This window comes from Pan troglodytes, chromosome 17 (genome assembly GCF_028858775.2).
Source record: "Pan troglodytes isolate AG18354 chromosome 17, NHGRI_mPanTro3-v2.0_pri, whole genome shotgun sequence".
Lineage (NCBI taxonomy): Eukaryota > Metazoa > Chordata > Mammalia > Primates > Hominidae > Pan > Pan troglodytes.
The window spans coordinates 4,506,295-4,516,719 of NC_072415.2; positions in this window are offsets into that span (position 1 = coordinate 4,506,295).

Genomic DNA, 10,425 nt, shown 5'->3' on the forward strand with positions numbered 1-10,425 from the left:
CTATCAAAAACTGCAGTAATTATATTTAATATACTGTACATAAAATATCAAAAATTACACCAAACGTATATTATATACTGTAAATAAAATATCAAAAAGGACAGTAACTATATACTACACACCCTATGTAAAATATCAAAAACTTCACCAAATATATATTATATAATTTACATAAAATATCAAAAGGACACGAAATATATCTTATATACTGTACATAAAATATCAAAAAGTACAGTAAATATATTTCATATATTGTACATATAATATTAACTGAAAGTACACCAAATACACTTTATATACTGTAAATAAATTATCAAAAAGTACAGTAAATATATATGACATACTGTACATAAAATATCAAAAAGTACACCAAATATGTGTTATATATACTGTAAATAAAGTATCAAATACTACAGTAATTATATTTAATATACTGTACATTAAATATCAAAAATTACACCAAACGTATATTATATACTGTAAATAAAATATCAAAAAGGACAGTAACTATATACTACACACCCTATGTAAAATATCAAAAACTTCACCAAATATATATTAGGTAATTTATATAAAATATCAAAAGGACACCAAATATATCTTATATACTGTACATAAAATATCAAAAAGTACAGTAAATATATTTCATATATTGTACATATAATATTAACTAAAAGTACACCAAATACATTTTATATACTGTAAATAAAATATCAAAAAGTACAGTAAATATATATGACATACTGTACATAAAATATCAAAAAGTACACCAAATATGTGTTGTATATACTGTAAATAGACTATCAAAAACTGCAGTAATTATATTTAATATACTGTACATAAAATATCAAAAATTACACCAAATGTATATTATATACTGTAAATAAAATATCAAAAAGGACAGTAAGTATATACTACACACCCTATGTAAAATATCAAAAACTGCACAAAATATATATTATATAATTTATATAAAATATCAAAAGGACACCAAATATATCTTATATACTGTATATAAAATATCAGAAAGTACAGTAAATATATATCATATATTGTACATATAATATTAACTAAAAGTACACCAAATACATTTTATATACTGTAAATAAAATATCAAATAGTACAGTAAATATATATGACATACTGTACATAAAATATCAAAACGTACACCAAATATGTGTTATATATACTGTAAATAGACTATGAAAAACTACAGTAATTATATTTAATATACTGTACATAAAATATCAAAAATTACACCAAATGTATATTATATACTGTAAATAAAATATTAAAAAGGACAGTCAATATAGATGACACACCCTATGTAAAATATCAAAAACAACACCAAATATGTATTATATAATTTACATAAAATATCAAAAGGACACCAAATATATCTTATATACTGTACATAAAATATCAAAAAGTACAGTAAATATATTTCATATATTTTACATTTAATATTAACTGAAAGTACACCAAATACACTTTATATACTGTAAATAAATTATCAAAAAGTACAGTAAATATATATTACATACTGTACATAAAATATCAAAAAGTACACCAAATATGTGTTATATATACTGTAAATAAAGTATCAAATACTACAGTAATTATATTTAATATACTGTACATTAAATATCAAAAATTACACCAAACGTATATTATATACTGTAAATAAAATATCAAAAAGGACAGTAACTATATACTACACACCCTATGTAAAATATCAAAAACTTCACCAAATATATATTATATAATTTATATAAAATATCAAAAGGACACCAAATATATCTTATATACTGTACATAAAATATCAGAAAGTACAGTAAATATATTTCATATATTGTACATATAATATTAACTAAAAGTACACCAAATACATTTTATATACTGTAAATAAAATATCAAAAAGTACAGTAAATATATATGACATACTGTACATAAAATATCAAAAAGTACACCAAATATGTGGTTTATATACTGTAAATAAAGTATCAAATACTACAGTAATTATATTTAATATACTGTACATTAAATATCAAAAATTACACCAAACGTATATTATATACTGTAAATAAAATATCAAAAAGGACAGTAACTATATACTACACCCCCTATGTAAAATATGAAAAACTTCACTAAATATATATTATATAATTTGTATAAAATATCTAACGGACACCAAATATATCTTATATACTGTATATAAAATATCAGAAGGTACAGTAAATATATTTCATATATTGTACATATAATATTAACTAAAAGTACACCAAATACATTTTATATACTGTAAATAAAATATAAAACAGTACAGTAAATATATATGACATACTGTACATAAAATATCAAAAAGTACACCAAATATGTGTTATATATACTGTAAATAGACTATGAAAAACTACAGTAATTATATTTAATATACTGTACATAAAATATCAAAAATTACACCAAATGTATATTATATACTGTAAATAAAATATAAAAAAGGACAGTCAATATATATGACACACCCTATGTAAAATATCAAAAACAACACCAAATATGTATTATATAATTTACATAAAATATCAAAAGGATACGAAATATATCTTATATACTGTACATAAAATATCAAAAATACAGTAAATATATTTCATATATTGTACATATAATATTAACCGAAAGTACCCCAAATACACTTTATATACTGTAAATAAATTATCAAAAAGTACAGTAAATATATATTACATACTGTACATAAAATATCAAAAAGTACACCAAATATGTGTTATATATACTGTAAATAAAGTATCAAATACTACAGTAATTATATTTAATATACTGTACATAAAATATCAAAAATTACACCAAACGTATATTATATACTGTAAATAAAATATCAAAAAGGACAGTAACTATATACTACACACCCTATGTAAAATATCAAAAACTTCACCAAATATATATTATATAATTTACATAAAATATCAAAAGGACACCAAATATATCTTATATACTGTACATAAAATATCAAAAATACAGTAAACATATTTCATATATTGTACATATAATATTAACTGAAAGTACACCAAATACTCTTTATATACTGTAAATAAATTATCAAAAAGTACAGTAAATATATATGACATACTGTACATAAAATATCAAAAAGTACACCAAATATGTGTTATATATACTGTAAATAAAGTATCAAATACTTCAGTAATTATATTTAATATACTGTACATAAAATATCAAAAATTACACCAAATGTATATTATATACTGTAAATAAAATATCAAAAAGGACAGTAAGTATATACTACACACCCTATGTAAAATATCAAAAACTTCACAAAATATATATTATATAATTTATATAAAATATCAAAAGGACACCAAATATATCTTATATACTGTATATAAAATATCAGAAAGTACAGTAAATATATTTCATATATTGTACATATAATATTAACTAAAAGTACACCAAATACATTTTATATACTGTAAATAAAATATCAAATAGTACAGTAAATATATATGACATACTGTACATAAAATATCAAAAAGTACACCAAATATGTGTTATATATACTGTAAATAGACTATAAAAAACTACAGTAATTATATTTAATATACTGTACATAAAATATCAAAAATTACACCAAATGTATATTATATACTGTAAATAAAATATTAAAAAGGACAGTCAATATAGATGACACACCCTATGTAAAATATCAAAAACAACACCAAATATGTATTATATAATTTACATAAAATATCAAAAGGACACGAAATATATCTTATATACTCTACATAAAATATCAAAAATACAGTATATATATTTCATATATTGTACATATAATATTAACCGAAAGTACACCAAATACACTTTATATACTGTAAATAAATTATCAAAAAGTACAGTAAATATATATTACATACTGTACATAAAATATCAAAAAGTACACCAAATATGTGTTGTATATACTGTAAATAGACTATCAAAAACTGCAGTAATTATATTTAATATACTGTACATAAAATATCAAAAATTACACCAAACGTATATTATATACTGTAAATAAAATATCAAAAAGGACAGTAACTATATACTACACACCCTATGTAAAATATCAAAAACTTCACCAAATATATATTATATAATTTACATAAAATATCAAAAGGACACGAAATATATCTTATATACTGTACATAAAATATCAAAAAGTACAGTAAATATATTTCATATATTGTACATATAATATTAACTGAAAGTACACCAAATACACTTTATATACTGTAAATAAATTATCAAAAAGTACAGTAAATATATATGACATACTGTACATAAAATATCAAAAAGTACACCAAATATGTGTTATATATACTGTAAATAAAGTATCAAATACTACAGTAATTATATTTAATATACTGTACATTAAATATCAAAAATTACACCAAACGTATATTATATACTGTAAATAAAATATCAAAAAGGACAGTAACTATATACTACACACCCTATGTAAAATATCAAAAACTTCACCAAATATATATTAGGTAATTTATATAAAATATCAAAAGGACACCAAATATATCTTATATACTGTACATAAAATATCAAAAAGTACAGTAAATATATTTCATATATTGTACATATAATATTAACTAAAAGTACACCAAATACATTTTATATACTGTAAATAAAATATCAAAAAGTACAGTAAATATATATGACATACTGTACATAAAATATGAAAAAGTACACCAAATATGTGTTGTATATACTGTAAATAGACTATCAAAAACTGCAGTAATTATATTTAATATACTGTACATAAAATATCAAAAATTACACCAAATGTATATTATATACTGTAAATAAAATATCAAAAAGGACAGTAAGTATATACTACACACCCTATGTAAAATATCAAAAACTGCACAAAATATATATTATATAATTTATATAAAATATCAAAAGGACACCAAATATATCTTATATACTGTATATAAAATATCAGAAAGTACAGTAAATATATATCATATATTGTACATATAATATTAACTAAAAGTACACCAAATACATTTTATATACTGTAAATAAAATATCAAATAGTACAGTAAATATATATGACATACTGTACATAAAATATCAAAACGTACACCAAATATGTGTTATATATACTGTAAATAGACTATGAAAAACTACAGTAATTATATTTAATATACTGTACATAAAATATCAAAAATTACACCAAATGTATATTATATACTGTAAATAAAATATTAAAAAGGACAGTCAATATAGATGACACACCCTATGTAAAATATCAAAAACAACACCAAATATGTATTATATAATTTACATAAAATATCAAAAGGACACGAAATATATCTTATATACTGTACATAAAATATCAAAAATACAGTATATATATTTCATATATTGTACATATAATATTAACCGAAAGTACACCAAATACACTTTATATACTGTAAATAAATTATCAAAAAGTACAGTAAATATATATTACATACTGTACATAAAATATCAAAAAGTGCACCAAATATGTGTTATATATACTGTAAATAAAGTATCAAATACTACAGTAATTATATTTAATATACTGTACATAAAATATCAAAAATTACACCAAACGTATATTATATACTGTAAATAAAATATCAAAATGGACAGTAACTATATACTACACACCCTATGTAAAATATCAAAAACTTCACCAAATATATATTATATAATTTACATAAAATATCAAAAGGACACCAAATATATCTTATATACTGTACATAAAATATCAAAAAGTACAGTAAATATATTTCATATATTGTACATATAATATTAACTGAAAGTACACCAAATACACTTTATATACTGTAAATAAATTATCAAAAAGTACAGTAAATATATATTATATACTGTACATAAAATATCAAAAAGTACACCAAATATGTGGTTTATATACTGTAAATAAAGTATCAAATACTACAGTAATTATATTTAATATACTGTACATTAAATATCAAAAATTACACCAAACGTATATTATATACTGTAAATAAAATATCAAAAAGGACAGTAACTATATACTACACACCCTATGTAAAATATCAAAAACTTCAGCAAATATATATTATGTAATTTATATAAAATATCAAAAGGACACCAAATATATCTTATATACTGTACATAAAATATCAAAAAGTACAGTAAATATATTTCATATATTGTACATATAATATTAACTAAAAGTACACCAAATACATTTTATATACTGTAAATAAAATATCAAAAAGTACAGTAAATATATATGACATACTGTACATAAAATATCAAAAAGTACACCAAATATGTGTTGTATATACTGTAAATAGACTATCAAAAACTGCAGTAATTATATTTAATATACTGTACATAAAATATCAAAAATTACACCAAATGTATATTATATACTGTAAATAAAATATCAAAAAGGACAGTAAGTATATACTACACACCCTATGTAAAACATCAAAAACTTCACAAAATATATATTATATAATTTATATAAAATATCAAAAGGACACCAAATATATCTTATATACTGTATATAAAATATCAGAAAGTACAGTAAATATATTTCATATATTGTACATATAATATTAACTAAAAGTACACCAAATACATTTTATATACTGTAAATAAAATATCAAATAGTACAGTAAATATATATGACATACTGTACATAAAATATCAAAAAGTACACCAAATATGTGTTATATATACTGTAAATAGACTATAAAAAACTACAGTAATTATATTTAATATACTGTACATAAAATATCAAAAATTACACCAAATGTATATTATATCCTGTAAATAAAATATTAAAAAGGACAGTCAATATAGATGACACACCCTATGTAAAATATCAAAAACAACACCAAATATGTATTATATAATTTACATAAAATATCAAAAGGACACGAAATATATCTTATATACTGTACATAAAATATCAAAAATACAGTATATATATTTCATATATTGTACATATAATATTAACCGAAAGTACACCAAATACACTTTATATACTGTAAATAAATTATCAAAAAGTACAGTAAATATATATTACATACTGTACATAAAATATCAAAAAGTACACCAAATATGTGTTATATATACTGTAAATAAAGTATCAAATACTACAGTAATTATATTTAATATACTGTACATAAAATATCAAAAATTACACCAAACGTATATTATATACTGTAAATAAAATATCAAAAAGGACAGTAACTATATACTACACACCCTATGTAAAATATCAAAAACTTCACCAAATATATATTATATAATTTACATAAAATATCAAAAGGACACCAAATATATCTTATATACTGTACATAAAATATCAAAAAGTACAGTAAATATATTTCATATATTGTACATATAATATTAACTGAAAGTACACCAAATACACTTTATATACTGTAAATAAATTATCAAAAAGTACAGTAAATATATATGACATAATGTACATAAAATATCAAAAAGTACACCAAATATGTGTTATATATACTGTAAATAAAGTATCAAACACTACAGTAATTATATTTAATATACTGTACATTAAATATCAAAAATTACACCAAACGTATATTATATACTGTAAATAAAATATCAAAAAGGACAGTAACTATATACTACACACCCTATGTAAAATATCAAAAACTTCACCAAATATATATTATATAATTTACATAAAATATCAAAAGGACACCAAATATATCTTATATACTGTACATAAAATATCAAAAAGTACAGTCAATATATTTCATATATTGTACATATAATATTAACTGAAAGTACACCAAATACACTTTATATACTGTAAATAAATTATCAAAAAGTACAGTAAATATATATTACATACTGTACATAAAATATCAGAAAGTACACCAAATATGTGTTATATATACTGTAAATAAAGTATCAAATAGTACAGTAATTATATTTAATATACTGTACATTAAATATCAAAAATTACACCAAACGTATATTATATACTGTAAATAAAATATCAAAAAGGACAGTAACTATATACTACACACCCTATTTAAAATATCAAAAACTTCACCAAATATATATTATATAATTTATATAAAATATCAAAAGGACACCAAATATATCTTCTATACTGTACATAAAATATCAAAAAGTACAGTAAATATATTCCATATATTGTACATATAATATTAACTGAAAGTACACCAAATACATTTTATATACTCAAAAACTACACCAAATATATATTATATAATTTATATAAAATATCAAAAGGACACCAAATATATCTTATATACTGTACATAAAATATCAAAAAGTACAGTAAATATATTTCATATATTGTGTATATAATATTAACTAAAAGTACACCAAATACATTTTATATACTGTAAATAAAATATCAAAAATACAGTAAATATATATGACATACTGTACATAAAATATCAAAAAGTACAGTAAATATATTTCATATATTGTACATATAATATTAACTGAAGGTACACCAAATACATTTTATATACTGTAAATAAATTATCAAAAAGTACAGTAAATATATATGACATACTGTACATAAAATATCAAAAAGTACACCAAATACGTGTTATATATACTGTAAATAGACTATCAAAAACTACAGTAATTGTATTTAATATACTGTACATAAAATATCAAAAATTACACCAAATGTATATTATATACTGTAAATAAAATATCAAAAAGGACAGTCAATATATATCACACACCCTATGTAAAATATCAAAAACTACACCAAATATGTATTATATAATTTACATAAAATATCAAAAGGACACCAAATATATCTTATATACTGTACATAAAATATCAAAGAGTACGGTAAATATATTACATATATTGTACATATAATATTAACTGAAAGTACACCAAATACACTTAATATACTGTAAACAAATTATCAAAAAGTACAGTAAATATATATGACATACTGTACATAAAATATCAAAAAGTACACCAAATATGTGTTATATATACTATAAATAGACTATGAAAAACTACAGTAATTATATTTAATATACTGTACATAAAATATCAACAATTACACCAAATGTATATTATATACTGTAAATAAAATATCAAAAAGTACCGTCAATATATATGACACACCCTATGTAAAATATCAAAAACTACAGCACATATGTATTATATAATTTACATAAAATATCAAAAGGACACCAAATATATCTTATATACTGTACATAAAATATCAAAAAGTACAGTAAATATATTTCATATATTATACATATAATATTAACTGAAAGTACACCAAATACATTTTATATACTGTAAATAAAATATCAAAAATTACAGTAAATATATATGACATACTGTACATAAAATATCAAAAAGTAAACCAAATATGTGTTATATATACTGTAAATAGACTATCAAAAACTACAGTAATAGTATTTAATATACTGTACATAAAATATCAAAAATTACACCAAATGTATATTATATACTGTAAATAAAATATCAAAAAGGACAGTAACTATATACTACACACCCTATGTAAAATATCAAAAACTTCACCAAATATATATTATATAATTTACATAAAATATCAAAAGGACACCAAATATATCTTATATACTGTACATAAAATATCACAAAGTACAGTAAATATATTTCATATATTGTACATATAATATTAACTGAAAGTACACCAAATACACTTTATATACTGTAAATAAATTATCAAAAAGTACAGTAAATATATATTACATACTGTACATAAAATATCAAAAAGTACACCAAATATGTGTTATATATACTGTAAATAAAGTATCAAATACTACAGTAATTATATTTAATATACTGTACATAAAATATCAAAAATTACACCAAACATATATTATATACTGTAAATAAAATATCAAAAAGGACAGTAACTATATAGTACACACCCTATGTAAAATATCAAAAACTTCACCAAATATATATTATATAATTTACATAAAATATCAAAAGGACACCAAATATATCTTATATACTGTACATAAAATATCAAAAAGTACAGTAAATATATTTCATATATTGTACATATAATATTAACTAAAAGTACACCAAATACATTTTATATACTGTAAATAAAATATCAAAAAGTACAGTAAATATATGACATACTGTACATAAAATATCAAAAAGTACACCAAATATGTGTTGTATATACTGTAAATAGACTATCAAAAACTGCAGTAATTATATTTAATATACTGTACATAAAATATCAAAAATTACACCAAATGTATATTATATACTGTAAATAAAATATCAAAAAGGACAGTAAGTATATACTACACACACTATGTAAAA